Source organism: Pipistrellus hanaki (assembly GCF_964339955.1).
Source record: "Pipistrellus hanaki genome assembly, chromosome: 8".
NCBI classification, from domain to species: Eukaryota; Metazoa; Chordata; class Mammalia; order Chiroptera; family Vespertilionidae; genus Pipistrellus; species Pipistrellus hanaki.
In genome coordinates this window covers 10,273,361-10,295,623 of record NC_140510.1, presented here as the reverse complement: position 1 = coordinate 10,295,623, position 22,263 = coordinate 10,273,361, and the positions used below count along the sequence as shown (strand labels likewise).

The following is a 22,263-nucleotide window of genomic DNA, read 5'->3' as shown; positions in this document are numbered from 1 at the left end:
GCAAAATGGGCAAAAGTGGAGCTGAGGCTTAAGACTTGGATTATGGAGCAGCACCAGAGTGGCTTATGTGTGTCAACCACACTTATTCAATGTCAGGCAAGAATGTTTGCAAGCAAAATGAACATTTGATTTTTATAGGAAAGGCAAAATGGTGCTTCAATTTCATGAGAAGAGAAGGGCTGGCCATGAGAACACGAACAAAGTTAGCTCAGAAAATTCTACCAGTTTACGAGGATGGTCTCACATATATGGACAGTGACTCAGAAGACAGCAGTGATACAATAGAAGTTGAAGAAATCGATAAGTCTGGAACTAATAGTGATGAAGGAGAGAGCAGTGATGCAACAGAGGCTGAATAAAGTGATATGCTGCATAATATCATAGTACTGATATGTAAACATTACTTTTGATAATTACTAAATAAAAATGTGTTATGTTTTATGTTTAAAATATTGACTTCTTAATTTTGGGTTGGAAAAGTGGGGGGCATCTTATACATGGGGGGGTCTTACACACAGAAAAATACAGTAGCTGTCATGCTTGGGGAAGATGAAGAACACATGCACTTTGCTAGCCATTTATGTCCTGAACAGGACTTAGGTATATGGAGAGTATGTCATACTTTATGCCTTTTAGCATACCTGGAATGTTTCACAATAGACAGCAACAAGCCATACTAATGTGGCCTATAAAGTCTCTCTGAATCATAGAATGCTTATACAAACATTTACTAGGTTTGAAAAAATATATAGCATATTATATATAGAAATAAAAATTCAAGCAGTTTTAATACATAAAATAAATTATAATTACAATTAGCATACTATAATTAAATGAATGGTTCCTAAGGACTAGAATATTTTCCCTCTAAAATAATGTATCACCTTATAATCTTTAATGAGTTTAAATTAACAAATATTTTGATAATCCCAATACTAGCTACTATACTATCTGTATATTATATATACATATATATACATATATATATAATTTTATTGATTTAAGAGATGAAGGGATAGAGAGAAACATTAATGATGAGAGAGAATCATTGATCAGCTGCCTCCTGCATGCCCTCACTGAGTGTCGAACCCACAACGCAGGCATGTGCCTTGACTGGGAATTGAACCGTGACTTCCTGGTTCATAGGTCAATGTTCAACCACTGAGCTATGCCAGTCAGGCTATTCTATTTGTTTTAAATCTAATTTACAATGCTCCCCAAAATTCTGATCCTAGAACCTACCACATAATAGTAGTTTGGCTAACATCTACAAAATTATAATTTAAAATAGACTGAAGTACTTAATAAAGAATTCCTCTTGAGAGCGGGATATTATTAAAAAAAAAAACTAAAAAAAAAAAAAAAAAAAAAAAAAAAAAAACTTCTTATTTCAGAAGCAGTGTTAACAGGTGTTTAAGAATTATGACTTCTTGCCCCTCTCACCTACCCGCCCCCTCCAACAATATTGATGCCCTCCAAACACACCCACACACATGCTCACACAAACTGGGAAGGCCTAGAACACAGTCCCAGGCCCAATGAGGTTAGAGCTAGACAGGTGTAGCTTTAACCTCCAGTCTATCTCTTAGCCACAACGCACACTCAGATCACACATAGTAGGATCTCAATAAAAAGTAGCTGCTCTTATTGCTTGTCTACTTATGATAAAATAGGTTTGAGTATAAAGACAGCTCATACAGGCAGCAGATAAAGATACTAGATTCCCAGGTACAGTGAAACAAATCATGTAAATGATCTAACAGATAGGCTGGCAAACGCATGCCTATGAAACTGTTTTATAATTGCAGGGTGTGTGCTTTTTTCCACTTAATATAAAGCTGCCCAAATGTTGTACTTACCGTATTTTTCGGACCATAAGACGCACCGGACCATAAGACGCACCCGTTTTTAGAGAAGGGAAATGAAGAAAAAAAGATTCTGAAACAAATAGTGTCCTAAAATATTTTATGTGCATTAAAACCCAACATCACAGTCATAAACACATGTAATCAACCCTGTAAAGTAAACAGCAGCATTTAGAACCATTTTAGAGCCGGGCAAGCACACAGAGACCACACAGAGCCGGGCAAGTAAAAAAACTTTTTTTTTTTTACAGTATATGTGTAGGCTATATTTGGACCATAAGACGCAGGGACTTTTTCCCCCCACTTCTGGGGGGGAAAAGTGCGTCTTATGGTCCGAAAAATACGGAAAATAGTTGAGGCTTTCAATTATGTTGTGTTAATATCTAATTTTGGTCAACGCTGTACTGTCATCTTCATAAAATATTTGTTTATATACTCAGTAACTAAACAATAATTGATATTATCAGAAGGAAAGAAAGCATTATCTATGTTGCCTTAAAGATTATGGGAAATGCTGCTGGTTAGCTGAGGGAGGCAGACGTACTAAATAGATAGCTTATAAAGCTAATATTACAGATTATAAAATGACATTTTCCCCAGAAGTTTACCTTACATAAAAAAATTCAATCTAAAGAAGTTTAAAAAAAATTCTTCAAATGAAGAGACAGAGAAACCAAAAACAATAAACTTAGAGATAAATAATAAAAAATAGTCAAGCCTATAAAAAAAAGATTTAAATAAATGAAATAGACCATGTTCCTAACTATGAAGTCTCAAAATTATAAGAAATAAATTTTCTATAAATTGAAGAATACCCCACTCAAAATATACAAGAGTGATTTGGGGAACTTATCAGAAATATTTCTAAAATCCATCTGGTAGAATACATTTATTTTATTTTTTAATTAACAATTTTTTTCTATTATAGTTCACATTCAATATTATATTATATTCAATATTATCAAGTGTACAGCAGAGTGGTTGGAGATTTATGTAGTTTATGAAGTTATCTCCCAATAAGTCTAGCACCAGATATAATTACTATAATATTATTGACTATATCCCCTATGCTGTATTTTACATCCCTATGACTGATTTTATAGCTGGCAATTTATACATCTAATTCCCCTTTTTCAAAGAAGAATACATTTGTGAACTTATGAGCAAAGTCATAAAAGAAAAACGAGACCAGCAGCACCAGTTATTAGTATACCCTGTAAAGTAATAGTTAAACATAACAGTAATATATAAGAAAGCTTATAAGATTTTCATACATCTGCAAAATCAAATAACAAAAATTGTAAAGGATAATTAAGGTATAATAATTTAAGCTGTGATACTGAAACAGGACTAAGCTCACAAATCAGTGAAACATAACAGAAAACTCAAAGATAGATATAAGATTAAAAAACTAGAGGCCCGGTGCACGAAATTCATGGAGTGGGGGAGAGTGTCCCTAAGCCCAGCTTCACCCTCTCCAACTTGGGACCCCACCGGGATCAGGCCTAAACGGGCTGTCAGACATCTCTCTTGTAATCCAGGACTCCTGACTCCCAACAGCTCGCCTGCCTCTGCCTGAGGGGTTAGGGGCATGCTTCTGCCTGCCAGCCTGATCACCCCCTAACCACTCCACTGCCAACCTGATCAACACCTAACTGCTCCCTGGCTGGCCCAATTGCCCCTAACTGCCCTCCCCTGCAGGCCTGGTCACTCCTAATTGCCCTCCCTTGCAGGCCTGCCCCCCCCCCCCCCCCCCCCCCGCTCAACTGCCCACAACTGCCCTCCTGTGCCAACCATCTGTGTTCACATGAGGCAGCCATCTTTGGCCACCTGGTGTCTTGGAGTGATGGTCAATTTGCATATTACTGGTTTGGGAGCATTCGGGAGGCAACCAACTGATGCATCTCTCTCACATTGACGTTTCTGTCTTTCTCTCTCTCTTCCACTCTCTCTAAAAATCAATGGAAAATATCGTTGGGTGAGGATTAGCACAATAAAACTCAATTCGTTGTTCTGGATCCTAACAGGGCACTTATGAAAATGACTTTCTCATTTCACTGAAATGAGAAAATAATCAAATGATTTATGCCTTTCTTATACAGACTGTATTTAAAGGTTTTAAGTAGTTGATGAAGAAAAGATCTTTATAGAATTGCAGCTTAAAAGCTCTGAAAGAATGATAAAATTTAAAAATCATTATTTCCTCTCCGAATGGCTAAAATTAAGCTATTTCCCGGTGTACCTATATCTGCACTTTTCTAATGTGTTATACATCAACAAAAAAAGTTATTTCTAAAAGTAAGATATTTCCACTTCTTTTAAAAAGAGATAACTGAACAAAAGAAAATAATACAGAACTTATCAAATACTGTAAAAGATAGAGAGGGTCAGAAACTCCTTTACACACTGATATTCACTGGGGTAAACCAGAAAGCACTCCGCCGTCAGAGGCCCCAGAAGCAGGTCCCATGCCCAGAACAAGCCTCACCTTGTCTAAGACGCCACAAGGCCTCCACGCACGGCCCCTCCCTGCCTGTCTGACTGTATTTGCCACCTTCCTCCTGTCACTCCAGAGGGATGACATGGCAGCCTCCAGCTTCCCACACACCGTGCTGATTCCAGGCCTCTGCCACATGGCTCCACTCCCGCCTTTCTCCAAACCCCCTCCGCCCTGGCCTCCACTCTACCACCCGCATCCTTCAACGCAGCCGGGACCATCTGCTCCAAGGCGCCTTTGCAGAAGCTCCTATCCCTGCCCCCACCCCAAAACAGCTCCCCCGTCTGCCCACAGCACCTGATCGGAACGCTTGTGAGCTCCCTGAGGGAAAGAGCAGTGTGGTTACTTCCGTGTACCCCAAAACGGGTGTGGCATGAGGCAAGGTCTGGAGAACTGAAGAGCAGTGAAGGGTTGAGGAAAGCCTGATTCCTCCTTTAGTAAGGACACGCTGACATATTTGTCCTTCATTATAGGGTCTATGAGCTTTTTCCAGGGCCGTGAAATGTCTAAGATGGGATGGGGATACCTTATTACTCCAGAATGTTGTGGGGTCAAACCCTGGGTTCAAAATAAGACCACTGGAGGCTGATAATTTAATAAAAAAAGCAAACAGGAATTTATTGAACTGGCCAGGGCAGCCGCAAGAGTACCTCACGCAGGCGGACCCTACAGGACTGCGAGGGTTTAGGGGCAGGTAGTTATTTTTAAAGGTTCTGAGAAGGAAAACCCCCATTCTGCAACAAACTGTTGTTTGGAATTTTCTGCTGTTCTTCCTAGATAAAATGTTGCTTTCTAGTTTGCTTTATCCCATTTGAAGAATGATGAAGATAAACTTAGCTGTCTGACCTTGCAGGCCAGCGACCAAATACACCCACAGTCTCAATACCATGCCAGGTGCATTTTCTTTTTAATTGGACAGAACAGCATTGTTTTCGAGGCCAGCATCGAGATAACCACTAAATGTATAATACATAGGGCTGGCTCTTTAATGAAAAAGAAAGTTCTGCCTGTAACCTTGCCCAGAACTTGAACTCATCCTCCCTAAGCCCATTGCGCAATGAACAAAGCAAGTAAGTGAAGGTCGATGTCAGAATAGTAGGTTTAAAATTCAAACAGTAGTTTTTACCCAAGTATGATTCCTACCGTATTTCACAGAATATGAAAAATTTTAATTAACATTTAATTAAATATATAACATTTCAACAGCAATTCAACTCTATTCATAATTATATATATTAATTTAATATAGAGTATAGGTACATTTTATATGATTTAGGGTGGGGATTTGAAAAGTTAACAGCGCCTAGGGCTTACAAAGGTCTTTAAACTCCCTGCCTAAAAACCTGTTGTGGCTGGTATCTTACCCAGCGGGTTTAAGATGAAAGATAAGTCATAACCAAAGCAAAGCAAAGAAAACCAAGTTATATTAAAACCAAAGAAACAAGCAAAACCACATAGGAACCCCTAATCTGGAGCTCCCAGGTCCCTAAAAGGCACAACTGCACCCTCAGAGCCAGGAATGGCGTGGCCCAGCACCCTCTCCTCTTGGGCCAGTAGGAGCTGGTTTTATGGCTTAGGCTCCAATGGGTGAACGGGGAAGTGCAAACTCCAGGAAAACCAAGATAAGCTGCATGCCCAGTTCCCCAGCAGCCCAACGACTCCCATTCCCAAGCTGGTTCTTCTCCCTGCGCTAAGTTCCCAGGGGGAGAGCCAGCTGTAAACCAGCTGGGCCGGGCTGCAGAGGTGAAACATGGGTACAGTGCAGCACAGAAAGCTCAGAGCGCAGCGCAGAACATGCATACACACAACACACTGGTTACTGACTTTAGATTGATCTCTGCCGGCTAAAACAAAAGTACTGCCGCTGATTCCGGGTATTCCCAGCAGAGACCGTCTATGTAAAGTCGTCCCCAACGCCGAATGAATGAGTACTGACCTCTGCTCCTGAGGAGACACAGGCCTAGGTTCTCTCAATGCTGTCAACACCGATCAATAGATCACCTTATTTTATGTGTGTTTCCAAATAAAGGCCCCTATTTAACATGTATTGTTGATTCACCAACATAGAACTCAAAGCCAGTAAGTAGCATTTTAAGTCAAGTCTTACCAAAGCTCATCGAATACACATTTTCTTTGTGAGCCCCACACGGCCTTCATGCATTTATAAACACTAGACAGCATGTCAGCATTGCAGCACTGTGATTGGGGCTCTTTTAAAACAGCCAAATCACCAACAAAAAGCACAACACAGTGAAACCATGGCGCTGACAGAGCACAACCCAGACACTTGTTTATAGTGCGAGAGCTGGAAGGAGGCAGCAAGTCGCCTGGTCTGACCTAGGCTGGAAGCATGAACTTCCTTGATGCAAATTCTCCACCCCGCTGCACATATCCGGGAGTGACCGGGAAAGTATCCTAAATATTGCCTTTGGGATTACAATGTTAGCGAATAGGCAAATTTACAAACTCAGAAACTGCAAATACGGAAGACTAACTATAATTCTCACCACCACCCTCCCCCTCAAAAAACAAGTCCTTTTTTTCCCCGTTAACCCCAAGGATATTTTTTTCAATTGATTTTTAGAGGAAGTGGAAGGGAAGGAGTGGGGAGAGAGAGAAAGAAACACCAATGTGAGAGACACATCAATGGGTTGCCTCCTGCAGACACCCCCACCCAGGCCAGGATCAGGCCTATAACAGGGACATGCCTTTTGACCAGGAATCAAACCCAGACCCTCTGTCTGTGGGCTGGTGCTCTAACCACTGAGCAACCCGCCAATGTACTTCCAGTACTTCTTTTTAACCTTTTGACCTTTTTGTAAGAGAATGGAATTCAAACTTGTGGAGAGCAGCTACAGCGTTTGGACAGGTTCAAGCTTCAGACTAACTTGTGGCAAAGCCACATACAAGTCCCAGCTTGGAGGGCAAAGCCCTCCCAGCACAATTATAGCCAAAAGGAATTGGTCGTAAGCTTGTCCTTATAGACGAAGCCGGGCTGCGAGGGAAGCCGGGTGCCTGGCAGCGGCTGGAGGGAAGCCTGGGTCCCAGGTGCCTGTCAGCGGCTGGAGGGAAGCCAGTGCTGGCAGCTGAGAAAGGAAGGCCTACTCTTGCCCGAATTTCATGCATCAGGCCTCTAGTTTTTAAAATATAAAATTAGCTCAGCCAGTGTGCTCAGTGGTAAAGCATTCACCTTTGAACCAGGAGGTCATGGTTCAATTCCTGGTGGGGGGTGTACAGGAGACAGCCAATTAGTGATTCTCTCTCATCATTGATGTTTCTATCTCTCCCTCCCTCTCCCTACCTCTCTGAATTGAATAAAAATGTATTTAAAAATAAAAATACAGTAAAATATGAAACTCAGTATGCATTTATAGACAAGGACCATGTGAGGATTAGAAATTTGATAACCTTCTGGTCTTCCCCCCTCCCCCCCCCGCCCTAAACATTTATTTATATAATTCAAATCAAAGCCCATAATTTTCTATTATGTTAGAAAATTCAGTTTATTCATCTTTCACTAATATAAACCTTTTGAAAAAGACATTTTCAATGTATTAATTTACAAATGATCAACAAGTGAATCTAAAAACCAAGGGAATTAAAAAATCTGATGAACAATATTAATTGGTGAATATAATAGAATCAGAGGTATGGAAGGGGAGTGGACTGACAATTCTCGGGGAAAAGGGGAGTGGGGTGCGGGAAGAGACTGAACAAAAACTGTGCACCTATGGGTGAGGACAATGGGGTGTGGGGAAAGGACAGAGGGTGGGGTGGGAACCTGGTGAAGGGGAGCAATTGAGGGGGGGAAGAGGATCACATTTGTAATAATCTGAACAATAAAGATTTATTAAAAAAAATAATAATAATAAAAATAATAATAATTTACAAATCATTTTAAAGTCTTTAAGCTCATAACTCAGCAGTATGCTCATTTTGAGAGAGGTTAAAAAAATAAAGCCTTCCGCATTAGGTGTTTAGATAGCACATGTGCAAAATAAATATCAGCTAAATTTGACAACTCACAAATGCTTTTCTATGCTATAACTATTGCATAATGACATTGTTAGTGGCATTTCCTGAAGAAGTATTATAGTCTACACATATATATAAAGGCCTAAGCAATCATCGCAACTGAATGGACAACCGAACAGGCTGCGTGGGGCAACTAGGCCGGCAGGGGGATGAGTGAGGGGCAACCAAACGACTGAGCGGCAGTCTCCGTGTGGCAACCAGGCCTGCAGAGAGGGGCAACCAGGCAGGCAGGCAGGTGAGCAGTTAGGATCCAGTAGTCCTGGATTGTGAGAGGGATGGCAGTTGGACATCCCCCGCGGGGTCCCGGATTGGCGAGGGTGCAGGCTGGGCTAAGGGAACCCCCCACCCCATGCACAAATTTCGTGCATGGGACTCTAGTCAATTATAACTACCGTATTTTTCGGACCATAAGACGCACCGGACCATAAGACGCACCAGTTTTTAGAGAAGGGAAATGAAGAAAAAAAGATTCTGAAACAAATAGTGTCCTAAAATATTTTATGTGCATTAAAACCCAACATCACAGTCATAAACACATGTAATCAACCCTGTAAACAGCAGCATTTAGAACCATTTAGAACACATGTGTCAAAGACAAGGCCCGCGGGCCAAATCCAGCCCGCCAGGCCTTGCAATGTGGCCCGCACCGCGCTGTCATCACTGCACTCCGCTGTCAGTTTATGACATTGTCAGTTTATGACTGTTCAGTAAACCATTCGGCCCGCGATTTAGGCTGGATTTTAAATTTTGGCCCCTTCTCTGATTGAGTTCGACACCCCTAATTTAGAACCATTATTAACAAATACAGTCAGCAAAAGACAAAATGTACTGTAAAACACAATAACGAGAGACTTCAGCAATAAATTAGAATAAAGTTGAAGATTTATGGTAAAGGTTCTGCTGAGATCTACAGTACGCCTACCCAGTAGTCAAGCACGGCAACAGAGGGCGGAGAGGAATGATTGGGGGAATAGACGCGGCATTCTTCCGGGCACGGAGTACGGGCCAGCAAGGGGTACAGGCGATGATTACGGTTTAGATTACGCAGTTACCGTACACCGCACCTGGGCTGACATGGAGATATGGCTGCAGCGAGGGCATGGAGGCTGACTACCATACATGGGAACTCCTCTACCACTCGGGGTTTACAGAGCGGGGCAGACACTCTGGGCACGGAGGAATGGACAGTGGCTGCAGCAAGCACACAGAGCCAGGCAAGCACACAGAGACCACACAGAGCCGGGCAACTAAAAAAACTTTTTTTTTAAAGTATATGTGTAGGCTATATTTGGACCATAAGACGCAGGGACTTTTTCCCCCCACTTCTGGGGGGGGGAAAGTGTGTCTTATGGTCCGAAAAATACGATAATTTTATAAACGAATTCATGCACCAGTGAGGTCCATCAGCCTGGCCTGCGGAATTGGGCCAAAACTGATTCTCTGACATAACCCAAGGGGTCCCAGATTGTGAGAGGGTGCAGGCCAGGCCTAAGACCCCACTGGTGCACGACTGGAACCAGGGAGGAATGTGGGAGGTTGGCCAGCTGGGAAGGGACCACAGGAGGACTCCAGGGCGTGTCTAGCCCATCTTGCTCAGTCATATCAGCCTGACCCCAGCAGCAAGCTAACCTACCAGTCTGAGCATCTGCCCCCTGGTAGTCAGTGCATGTCATAGCGAGCAGTTAAGTGACCTCAGCATATCATTAGCATATTATGCTTTAATTCATTGAATGGACAACTGGACACTTAGCATATTAGGCTTTTATTATATAGGACTAGAGGCCCGGAGCATGAAATTCATGCACTGGAGAAGGTGTCCCTCAGCCCAACCTACACCCTCTCACAATCTGGGACTGCTGGCTCCTAACTGTTCACCTGCCTGCCTGACTGCCCCTAACCACTTCTGCCTGCCAGCCTGATCACCCTCTAAGTGTTCCCCTGCCAGCCTGATTCACACCTAACTGCTCCCCTGCCAGCCTGATCACAACCAACTGCCCTCCCCTGCCAGACTTATCTTGCCCCCAACTGCCCTCCTCTGCCGGCCAATTTGGTTCTGACTGGTCGGTTTCTATGCCAGTCAGTGTCAAAACTCCACCTCCTAGGCAGCCATTGGCTCCTCACAGTTGACCCAAATTTGGTTCTGATTGGTCTGTTTCTATGCCAGTCAGCATCTCTGGGCCTATCTCTAAACCTGATCATAGAGGCGGGCTGATCAGCAGCCACCCCAGGCTGCTGCCAAGTGACTGAACTGCTGACCTTTGGGAGAGAGAAGAGAGGCTTGGCTGCTGGTGAGGGAAGAGAGAAGCAGGGTCTGATCACCCTGCTTCTCTATCCAGGACTTGCCAGCAGCTGCTGCCACTGCTGATCAGCCCCGCCTTCCTCTCTCTCTCTGAGAGGTCAGCAGTTCAGCCCGCTCACCTGCTGCGCATGCCTGGTGAATGGTCAAGCCTCCCAGTCACTGCAATGTGACAGACCCAGGGTTTTATATATTAGGATAAGTCAATGATTGCTGTTCACCCACTGACAAATCATCACCTAAAATTCCACATACCTGCCTATGTAACCTTTAATTTGGGGCAAATACACAATATCATAACTTGTTTTCCCTGCTCAAAGGAGGTAAGATTCTCAGAGAACTAACTGTTGTGAACAGTTTAAGTTTCCAGAGGGTTAGAGGCTTAACCATTTGGAAAGAATATTTCACACATACATTTCTCCTTAAATAAGGTAACTGAATATAAATTCTACTTTTCTTGACCCACTGTCATCAGTGGGCATGTTAACTCTTGTCCAGTGTGTTGGGAGACAATTCATAAGTCTCTTACACTTCTGCATGTCTCATAAGCAAAGGCACTGGCTGCTTTAGTTCTGAACTATCTATTCAAGGATGTCTGAATAGCAAACAGCATACGAAGACTGAGCTATTATCTCCCTCCTGAGTGGAGGGCAGATTTGTTTACTGTCCAGTATAATAAAAACGAGGTATCTCTCCCTGGGTTAAGGTTGAGCAGGTCTTCTTGGATTACCTAAACTCGGGGTTCTGCAGCTGTGGACTTATGGGGAGGCAGACATGACACAGACATGAAGTTCCTGCTGTTGGCTATGCTTTATTACAGCGTTTTTCAACCGCTGTTCCGCGGCACACTAGAGATGTTGCCTGGTGTGCCGTAGGTGCAGACAAGACAAGAATTTTATAATTTTTCACTATTTTGTTTACTTAATATTTCATAATAAAGTAATTATAAAATACTTTCTTTGTGTTTATTTGATTCCTATTCAAGAGAATTACTTTATATATAGTCAATATAGGCACAGAGTTAAATTTTTTAACATTTTCTAATGGTGGTGTGCCTCGTGATTTTTTTCATGAAACAAGTGTGCCTTTGCCCAAAAAAGGTTGAAAAACACTGCTGTATTACAGTCCTTGGTCTCTGACCCAGGAATCTCATGTCTTCCCTCCGTCTCCAAGACACTGACCGGCTGGCTGACCAGCTTACCAGTAGGACTCTTCACAGTTTTCATTGACATGGGATGCTGGCAGAGGCATGGCTTTCCCGAACAGAGAAGACAGACAAAGATTCCATGAGCTTAAGGGAGATAAGATGATTCCCTGCAACCAGGCAGCAAATGTTCTTGTCCAAGTGGGGACTGTGGGGGAGTAAGAGTTAATTAACCTTTAGAGGATTAGAGCAAAAGGTAGGATTGAAACAAGCTGCCCAATGTTGATTTGGTTGTGGTTCTCTCTCCTCAATGAGGTAGCGAACTCCACAACCCTAGGTGGGAGGCACTGTGGCTGTAGCTGTTGAGAGTCCCCAGAGTGGAAACAATGATGGCAGCAATGAGGTTGTAGAGCTTAACTGAAAAGTAAATTCAGTTGAGCCATGAATAGCCACCGGGCCACTTGAAACTAAGAGGAAGTATGCCTTGAGTGCTGGTGCAGAGCTGCCCTCCCTCTCTACACCTCCTGATACCTCCCTCACCCTCCAGGAAGCTTTAAGGAAGGTGATTAGGAGCGGGCGGCCAGGGTCTCCCCGTCCCCAAGATACTGAAGGCATTATGCACCCAAATGTGTTGGGGAACTTCAGGGACGGAAGGAACTCAAACGTTTATGGTTTGTGGGTACAGGCACCCAAGGCACACCCTACCTTGCCCAGTGTGGGGAGAGGGTACTCAGGTTCAGCTAATGGGTTTTGGACAGGATTCACAGTGACGAAGGGAAACTAACATGACAGAGTGGATGAGGCAGGTTCAAAGGATTGTTGTTTCCAAGTCTCAATGTATAAATGATGTATTATATATTTGTAAACTTCCCAGTCCATTGCGCCAGAGGAGATTGATTGTCCCCCATCTGGAAGTGATCCGGGTCCAGTGGGTAGGTCAGGATTCATGAAATTGCCCCTACCCTCTGATGTATATAGGTTTCTATATATGAAATGCCCTGCTCACTGACAAGTCAGAAACCTCCATCTCAACGGTCCCTGTCTGTGCTGTTATCTCACCTCCACCAGCAGAATCCAAGGGTCTAGTTGCCAAGTAGTTAATTGGGATTGTGTGGGTAAATTCACAAAGCCCAATCCCTCTAGCCATCAAGGAACAGCTGGCTGGCCCTTCAGCCACCGATCACCAGAGGCAGCCTGGCATGTAGTGTTGCATGCTCTGTGACTTGTCGGTGTGGCCAGGCAGAGTGTAACAAACTTTAAAGCCCATAATCAGCTGACCTTAAATTACTCAAAAGGGAGCTCTTCCTGGGTGGGCCTGACTTCATCAGTTAGCCTTCAGGGAGGACTTAGGCCTTCCATGAGCCCACAGACTCCAAACTGCAGTGGGGGCCTCAGCGGCTCTCCCTTCCTCCTGACCACTGCCTGGGACCACAGGCTTCAGCTGGTGTCTGTGGGGCCAGTTGCTCCTCATCAGCCCTTCCCGTCTGCCTTTGGACTTCAGGATTGCTTAGCCAACCCCCACAATGGAGTAAGCCAATACCTTATGTGGTGTGTGTGTGCTTTATATTTTGCCCTGCTTCTCCAGTTGACCCTGATTAATACGGTCCCCTCTTGGACGTTCTAACTGGTCCTATATACTGGCTACACCACAAGGCAGCACCTAGTGGTGCCAAAATCGATCGCCTGCATGGAGAGCTGTCCAGCAAGCTGTGGTGCATTTGAGCCACACCACCTCAATGACCCCTTTGAGGTGCTAGCCTCTGACGATTTTGCCAACTGGAGCCTCTAGCAAAGGGAGGCAGCCTCCTTGAGATCCTGGAGTCTCGTCTCCCTGAATTCTCTTGTTGGTTACAAGATCCTAGATCACCTGATTACACTGTAGGCCAAAGTAGGGGACATAATGGGTCTCTGTAAGCTTTATAAAAATTCTCTTCAGAGACTAGGAATGGATTCAATAAAAAATGAAATTATTGCTACTGGAATGGGCACACAAATTTTTCTAGAGGTGGAGAAAAAAAATAACCTCCACATGTAAGGAGACAACAACTTATACCCAGGAGAGAGAGATGGGGAGGGCCACCCACTAACGACCTCTGTCTCTCCGAAATGCGCCTGGGCCAGTTCTCAGGACGCAAACCACTGCGGCAAGGCTCCACCAAACTGCTAAAAGCAGCTTAAATGTAACTGATGCCTGAATTTGGCAACTTCTGGCAGATGGCCTGATGACAACATGATCACCATTACCAACAAGTCTATCAGAAACATGTACCCCAACTCCTGTGGCTCTCATACAATACAACTGTTGATACCCCAACCTCTTACCCATCCCCACAGCTACTGGACATTCTGTGGGACAAACGCCACTCAGTAGCACAGATAAACCAGACAGACTGGACTGACTGTCCTCAGGCAGTTCCTCCAAATCCAAGTTGTAAATGCATGATGTGTACTCAAGTGAAAACCCTAATGCCTACCAACTGACGGAAGGCCACACTGGAGGCCCTGGACAACCTGTGCCCCCACGCACATAGGGCCCAGTGTAGATTGTAAAGAAACTCCTCCCCAGGAACACCGTGTACACCTCTACGCCTGTAATTTATTTGTGGAAGCCAGTATCGACTTAACCTCCTCCCCCCGCAAAAATACCCTTATTTCTATCTTAGACCTGCAGATGTTTCAAAGAACACCATAAGCAAACTCTCAGATGATCAATTACTAGACCATTGGCGGCAAGCTCTCCAAAACTGCCCAGGGAAGCTTCTAGGAGGGTTAACTGAATCATTATCTTAAATGTGCCCCAAGGGCAGTTTTACCTACAATGAGTCTCCCAATTATAAAGGCGGTAAGAAACCTTCAGACTTTAATGAAAGGGAGCAGCAATAGCACCTTGCCCTGCACGCATTCAGGTCAGTGGTTAGCTCACTGGCCGGGGTTGTTGTGGATGACAGCATCGCTCCAGGCCTCCTCCTTGTGCCCAGGTAGAATCTGTGCAATGGCTAGTACATGCTCCTGCCCTGGATTGAAGCCTCAAACCTAGTGGGAAGTCAAAGGAGAAACTAAAAGAAAAAGGCGGACAACTAAAATACAGAGCAATCAACCTGAACAACCAACTGAAGACTAGCTGAAGAGAAGTCTTATAACCAAGGCTTTACAGAAGAAGCCACATTCAGACTGGTAGGAAGTGTGGAGATGCAAAAAGGGCTTGCCCTGCTCCCACAGGCAGCGGCTGAGGTTCCTGAGGGCTATCTCACCAGGGAACCAGGGGCTGTGGGGGGAATAGGGGTGGGTAGGGAGGGGGGGAGACACCTGATCAGCATGGGCTCTCAAGCCCAAGCTGGGCTCCCTGACCCAGAGCACCAGAGCCTGGAAGAGGCACCCATGAAACATCTGATGGAAAAGCAGTGGGGTTTCCGTCCACTAGGGAGAGATGAAACTGCACTAGAAACTAGGCACCCTCTTAAAGGGCCAACACACAAAATCTTTCCCTCCACTCACCCTGGCTCTGGCAGAGGGAGGGCAGAGTAGACTAGAGTTATGTGAGGAGAGACTGGAGTTTGTGGCTGTGGAGAGAGAGTTGAGGGGACAACTGCCTGGACCCCTGTGCTGAGTCACTGTACTGCATGCAGACACCATCTTTCTTGGGTGGAACATGCTCCTCCATGTGACATTATCCTGGGAAGAGCATTGGCCCTACCCTATGGACTCCCTGGTGATCCACCCTGCATGGGCTAGGGTGTAGAGTATGGGCAGACCCACTTTCCCATAATCTTGACTGGCACCTCCCCCTAACAGCAGATCCTCTTGATTCTTGGTGGCTCCACCGTGCCAAGATTTGAGCAGAATCAGACAATCTGAATTGTGTGGCTCTGGGACAAGGGCCACCCCCCACAGCTTCCCACAAACCTACAGTCACCTCGCCCTCTCGACTCCCAATGGCCCCTCCCTGTTGAGATCAAGCTCCTGACAGAATCTGGGACAGATTGAGTTGGCTCTAGAATGGGGGAAATTTTTCCCTCACATCCCAACGAATGCAGAAACTTCCTTTACATAGCCAAATTTTGGTCTGTTTAGATCTGCTAAACTCTACTGGCCTCACTCCCTGAGACCCCACCTCACCACAAAAGTGTGCAAGCACCCAGCGGTAGCAGCTAGACTTAATATACCCTGGGACACTGGCTGAGTGGCCTCAGACCCAGCACTGGCACCAAGACTGAATGCCTATTGATCTGGAGAACACCTCTCACCCCTACTCATTAACTCACTGAAAACCACTGAGTGCAACTTGAGCACCGCCAGAGGTTCCCTCAGTGACTGAGCCTACTAGGTACCCAGCAGGCAGAGGCATCTGGAAGCAGACTTGGGGGTTCCCAGGGACTTTTGCTGACCAGCCCCCAGGTCCAGTGCTGATAAAAGCGAGCCTTGGTATGCCATTTAATCCTTCCAGAGCAAGCCCAAGTGCAGCAGAGGAAGCCACAAACTATGGATCACATTATAGCTCCAAACAGGTTGACAAGGGCCAGTCACAGACAGCATCTGACATTGATCTGCACTGGAGTCCCTCACAAGAGGCACCAGAACCAGCATACCCAGTGGCCAGCATCAAACAACATCAGAGCAGGATCCAATTAGCTTCACAATTGGAATATCCAAAGAGAGATCTAGCAGGCAACAGACTCTCCTGAGGCAAATTCAGTGAATGGTCAGCACCTGTACAGCAGCTTCCACACCTGTGGTTGGGGATGTAAATCCTCACCATTAGCCAGCCTGAGAATGACCCCAATATATTGTAAATGGGCCAACAGTAATCAAGACTCAGTTCTAATGGGAGGGCCCACAAAACCCCACAAGGGACATTCCTGAAGCACCCAGAGCAGGTGATCAAGGAGACTGTGCAGTGGGGTCCCACAGGACACCTACCACATAAGGCCACCCTTCATACACTGAAAGTCACAGCAGATCTACCCAACACATATAATAGAAACAAACACATAGTCAGCTAAAATGGAAAGACAAAGAAACATGCCCCAAATAAAAGAACAGGAGAAATCTCCAGAAAAAGAACTAAACAAAATGGAGGCAAGCAACTTACCAGTTTAGAGTTCAAAACAATGGTTATAAGAACACTCAAGACATTTAGGGTAAGATTGGAGAAATCAATGACAATTTAACCTAAGGGATGTAAACATAAAAAATGACAGAGGAACTATAAAAAACAACAGTCAGAAATAAAGAATAAAGATATCTAAAATGAAGAACACACAAGAATAAACAGTAGGCAGGATAAAGCAGAGGATCCAACCAGTGACTTGGAAGACAAGGTAGAAGAAAACACCCAATCAGAGCAGAAAAAAAATAAAAATAAAAAATATATATACAGCTCAGGTGACTGGGGAGGCTGAGCCACTGGGAACCTACAGGACATCTACTACCAAGGTCACTCTTCCACTTCCAGGAGATACAGCGGCTCTTCTTAATACAGCAGTTGCCAACCTTTCAGACCTCATGAATCACCAGTGATCAACCATGGACCACCGGTTGTCAAGCATTGCTCCAAATGTTTCCTTAAGTCAGTTGTTGCCAAACTTTCGGACCTCACAGACCACCACTGGTTGCTGACCACAGTCATAATACATAGAAACAAACACAAGGAAGCAGCCAAAATGGGGAGACAAAGAGATATGTCACAAATGAAAGAAATGGAAGCAAGCAAACTACTGGATACAGAGTTCAAAACCATGGTTATAAGATTACTCAAGGACCTTCATGAGACTTTCATGTTATCTTAGTGAGAAAGTCAAAGATGTGAAAAAGGACCAGTCAGAAATTAAGCATACACTAACTGAAATAAAGAACAGTTTACAGGGATTCAACAGTACAGTAGAGGAGTCCAAGAATCAAATCAATGATCTGGAACATGAGGAAACAAAACACCCAATTAGAAGAGCAAAACAAATAAACAAACAAAAATCCAAAAATACGTAGACAATGTAAGAAGCCTCTGGGACAACTTCAAGCATACCAACATTCGCACTATGGAGATGCCAGAAGGAGATAAGAGAGGGAGAGAGAGCAAGATATTAAAAACATATTTGAAGAAATAATGACAGAAAACTTCCCCTTTCTGGTGAAAGAAATAAATTTACAAATCCAGGGAGTGCAGAGTCCCAAACAAGAGGAACCCAAGTTTCTAGATGCTGAAACATTAGTGCTCCCCAAGGTCAGTACTACATCTGGCTTCTCTCCTTACACTCTCCTCTGAGAGGCACACCTCCATCTCCACACCCCTGTCTCTCATAGCCATATGTGTGATACCCACTCTCTAAAATGCATTCCCAGCCCTCACCAGTTTGGCTCAGTGGATAGAGCCTTGGCTTGTGGGCTGAAGGGTCCCAGGTTCAATGCCAGTCAAGGGCACAAACCTCTGTTTCAGACTCCACCTCAGCCCGGGCCCTAATAGGGGCACATGCAGGAGGCAACCAATCAATGTGTTTCTCTCACATCAACATTTCTCTCTGTCTTTCTCTCTCTCCTCCACTCTCTCTGAAAAATAAATGGAAAAAGATCCTCAGGTAAGGAATAAACAAACAAACAAATAAGTAAAATAAATTCTCAACTTTCAGTTCAAACTCATACATTAGGCGATTTGTTTCACTACCTAACCACCACAAGGCATTAACATATCCCAAACTGAACTTGGCAGTTTAAATCTGACCTCAACCACAAAGCAGATTTCCCAGTCTTGGTAATTATACAACCATCCACTGAGTTAATCAATTAGCAAAAACATATTTGAAGATAATTAAATATCTTTCTCTTACTCTCTAGCTAATCCATCAGAAATCTTATCAGCTCTTTCCCCCAAATGTATCTTGAATTTTCCATTTCTCCCCATCTTTACTACTGCCACCCTAGTGTCTGTCTCTTTCTTGAATAATGGAAAAGGTTCCCAATTAATTGGTCTTCCCATTACTGTCCAGCCCCTTTATCAATGTGGTATGCAGCATCAAGAGTGATCTTCTGAAAATATAAATCCAAGTATCTCTCCCCTCCTTAGATTCTCCACAGGCCCCCACAGCCCCTGAACTAAAGTGCAATCTTTTATGATGACCAGCAAATCTCTGTGATTTGAACCTAGACTCCGTCTCCCCCAAATCACCACCCAACAGTGACACTGGTCTTCTTTCAGTTCAATGCTGGAAACCTCGGTTTTTCTGAAGGTGGATCCTCCTGTTCCCAATGGAAATGTCACTTCCTGTTATTCTCTTGCTCTCTGTTGCCCCCACCAGGAGACAGTAATGCATGAGGGTAAGGACTATGGTTTTTTGTTGTTTTGTTTTAAAATATATTTTTTATTGATTTCAGAAAAGGGAAAGGGAGAGATAGCAACATCCATGATGAGGGAGATTCACTGATAGGCTGCCTCCTAGGGATTAAGCCTGTAACCCAGACATATGCTCTTGACCAGAATCAAACCTGGACCCTTCAGTCTGTAGGCCAACGCTCTATCCACTGAGCTAAACTACCTAGGGCAAGGACTGTATTTAACACCAATCTGCTTCCAGTGTTTAGAAGAATGCTGATATGGGTTGAATTGTGTCCCATTCCCTCCATCCACACACACACAAAAAAAAAAGATAGTTGAAACAGTTACTATCAACAAAGTCAGTATAGCTGTCCCCACCCAGTACCTCAGAATGGGGCCTCATTTAGAAATCCGGTTGTTGCTGAAGGTGTAATCAGTTAAGGTGAAGTCCTATGAGGGACCCACTGTGACTGGTGTCCTAGAAGATGGCCACGTGAAGATGGATGTGATGTGTCTACAAGCCAAGGAATGCCCAGGGCCCCAGAAGCTAGGAGACAGGCTGGGAACCAACTCTGCTGACGCCTTGGTTTGAGACTTGGAGCTTTTGGAACTTTAAGATGATAAGTTTTTCTTGTTTTACGCCACTCAGTACATGATACTTCATTACAGCAACCCCAGGAAACTAATAGAAAGGCCAAATTGGAAGGTCATATGTAGAAGTGAGAGGTGTTCTTACAGAGGGAAGGGCGGGCACAGTGACATTCCTATTATGTGTCTTTACTTAAAATAAAGCTTCTTAAAAAGTAATCTAATTGTGAAAAGATAGACTACAATTACAGTGAAGCCTCACTACTAGGCAAATGTCTCTTATTACACCAATCCATGTTAAAAGAAACCACAGATAAATTCTGACAAATTATATTGGAGTCAATGAAGACAGGCCACAGACTCAACTCTGTAACCTTACTGTAAGGACAGAGAAAGGTCTGAACCCTGTTTTTGTTACGAGTTTGCCTCAAGGTTTCTGCTTTAATAAATTGCATTAATGATTGTATAATAGCTACCCAACATGGTCAAACATTGTGCTAAATGCTACAGGTACATCATCAGAAATCCTCACTAACTACCAGCAAAGTCAGTATAGCTGTCCTCATTTTACAGATGAGGACATGGAGGATGTGTGAGTTAAGAATAATGCTGCTGCCAAAACCGGTTTGGCTCAGTGGATAGAGAGTCGGTCTGTGGACTGAAAGGTCCCAGGTTCGATTCCGGTCAGGGGCATGTATTATTATGTTGGTTGAGGGTACATCCCCGATGGGGGGTGTGCAGGAGGCGGCTGGTCAATGTATCTCTCTCATCGATGTTTCTATCTATCCTTCTCCCTTCTTCTCTGTGAAAAAAAAATTAATAAAATATTTTTAAAAAAATAATGCTGCTGATTCAGTAGCAGAGCCAAGACTTGTCATTTCCATCAAGAGCTTCCTATCATATTACAGATAATGTATTTGGCTCTAATAGAAACCAGTTTCCCTTGCAACACTCCCAGTGCTTTTACATATAATCAGAAAACACTGTTAAGAAAGATAAATTTGAAACTTACTTTTGGTATTATCCCAGAAAGGATGATTTTTAAAATAAACTATTTCTAGCCTGATCAGTGTGTTTCAATGGTTGGGCATTGACCTATGAGCCAGGAGGTCACAATTCAATTCCCAGTCAGGACATATGCCCGGATTGCGGGCTCAATCCCCAGTGTGGGGTGTGTAGGAAGCAGCCAACCAAGGATTCTCTCTCATCATTGATGTTTCTCTCTCTCTCCCCCTCTCCTTTTCTCTCAGAAGTCAATAAAAATATATTTTAAAATACACTGTTTCTAGAGGCAATATTTTAAAAATGTACATTTTACTAAGCACTAACCAAAGTTTGATTAAGCCCTACTGGAACTCATCTTTAATAGCCAAACCAATTAAGTATCTGAGCTCTTAGCTTCCTAAGAAGAGAAAACCCTGCTATTAAATTTGGTAGGGAATAAGCTTCAGCCACATGAAACAGCTTTCAAATAGCCACAACAGAACTAACACTCTCCTGAAGAGAATGGGAATAATGAGTCTTTATTCAACTTTTATAGCCACAACTTTCAGTTACAAATCAGGATACAATGTAATTCAGAGAAAATAATAAACTTCAAACCGCACTGCCCTACACTTCTGCTTCTGAGAAGATGGAGACGTACTTTTTCCTATACTTCCTGCTAAGTGCAACTAAAAATCCCGGACACGACATATAAAACATATGTAGGATCACAAAGGTGGAGAGAAGGGGGCAGACTAGCTAGGGACCTTCAGACCCAAAGAAAGACACAATGGTGAGCCCTGGAAGAAGTCAGTGTGAACATCAGCGGGTGAAAAACAGCAAAAGCCTGCCCTTCCCAGCCACAGAAACAGGGAAGGGGCAGCCGAGCAAGACAGAAAACTTTCAGACAATAAGCACTCTACTCCAGGGAGAAATCACAGGAGCCTGCCGCCCACCCACACTAGCAAAGGTGAGCTGGAGCAGATTCCTTCACTGGCTTTGATGAAGAGACCCCACCTCACCCACCCTCAGGGCAGTGTGAGAGAAGGCAGAGCAGGGAGCTGACTCTAGAAACCCAGTGTCAGAGGAGACCACCTGGGGAGCTCAGCCTCCACTGAGCATAAGGTAAGGCCCCTCCCCTTCCACACTGGTGCCAGGAGTGCAGCTAGGTCACCCATTGTACTGCTACTGACATCCCATTGTGCTTGGCCAGGCAGCCTGCAGGGACCTTAAACTGACACTTGCCCCCTCCTGCAAGTACATACCCTAGGCAGCAGCCCACAGAGTCACCATGATTCCCCCAGCAGTCCTTGTGAGCAACGGTATCCCATCCAGGCCTTCCCTTGCGCAGCCCCTGGAGCTTCCCAGAACCTGGAACTTTTGGTTTGAATTGACCAGCAGGCCCTAGCCTGAGGACCGCAAAGCACTCCGCCCACAGACCCTAATAAAGGCAAGTGCCCCAGCTCTGCCCCCTGTCTGCACGCACCCTGCCTTGACCTCCCCATGCGGCCCCACAAGGAGTGCCAGGTATCTCCTCCAGGACCTGTGAAA

General features: G+C 44.3%; 1 protein-coding gene across 5 annotated transcripts in view; it reads right to left on the bottom strand.

Moving 5' to 3' along the window:
- LOC311626612 (UPF0538 protein C2orf76 homolog) overlaps positions 1–22,263 on the bottom strand; it is a 92,582-nt gene that overhangs the window by 63,324 nt on the left and 6,995 nt on the right. Inside the window, exon 1 of one of the 5 annotated variants that reach the window (XM_084892241.1) lies at positions 11,895–12,017. The exons of the other annotated variants lie outside the window; for them this stretch is intronic. The gene's annotated coding sequence lies outside the window, so the exon portion shown is untranslated. Of the gene's footprint in view, positions 1–11,894; positions 12,018–22,263 lie in introns of those variants that run through there. 5 annotated transcript variants of the gene reach the window in all.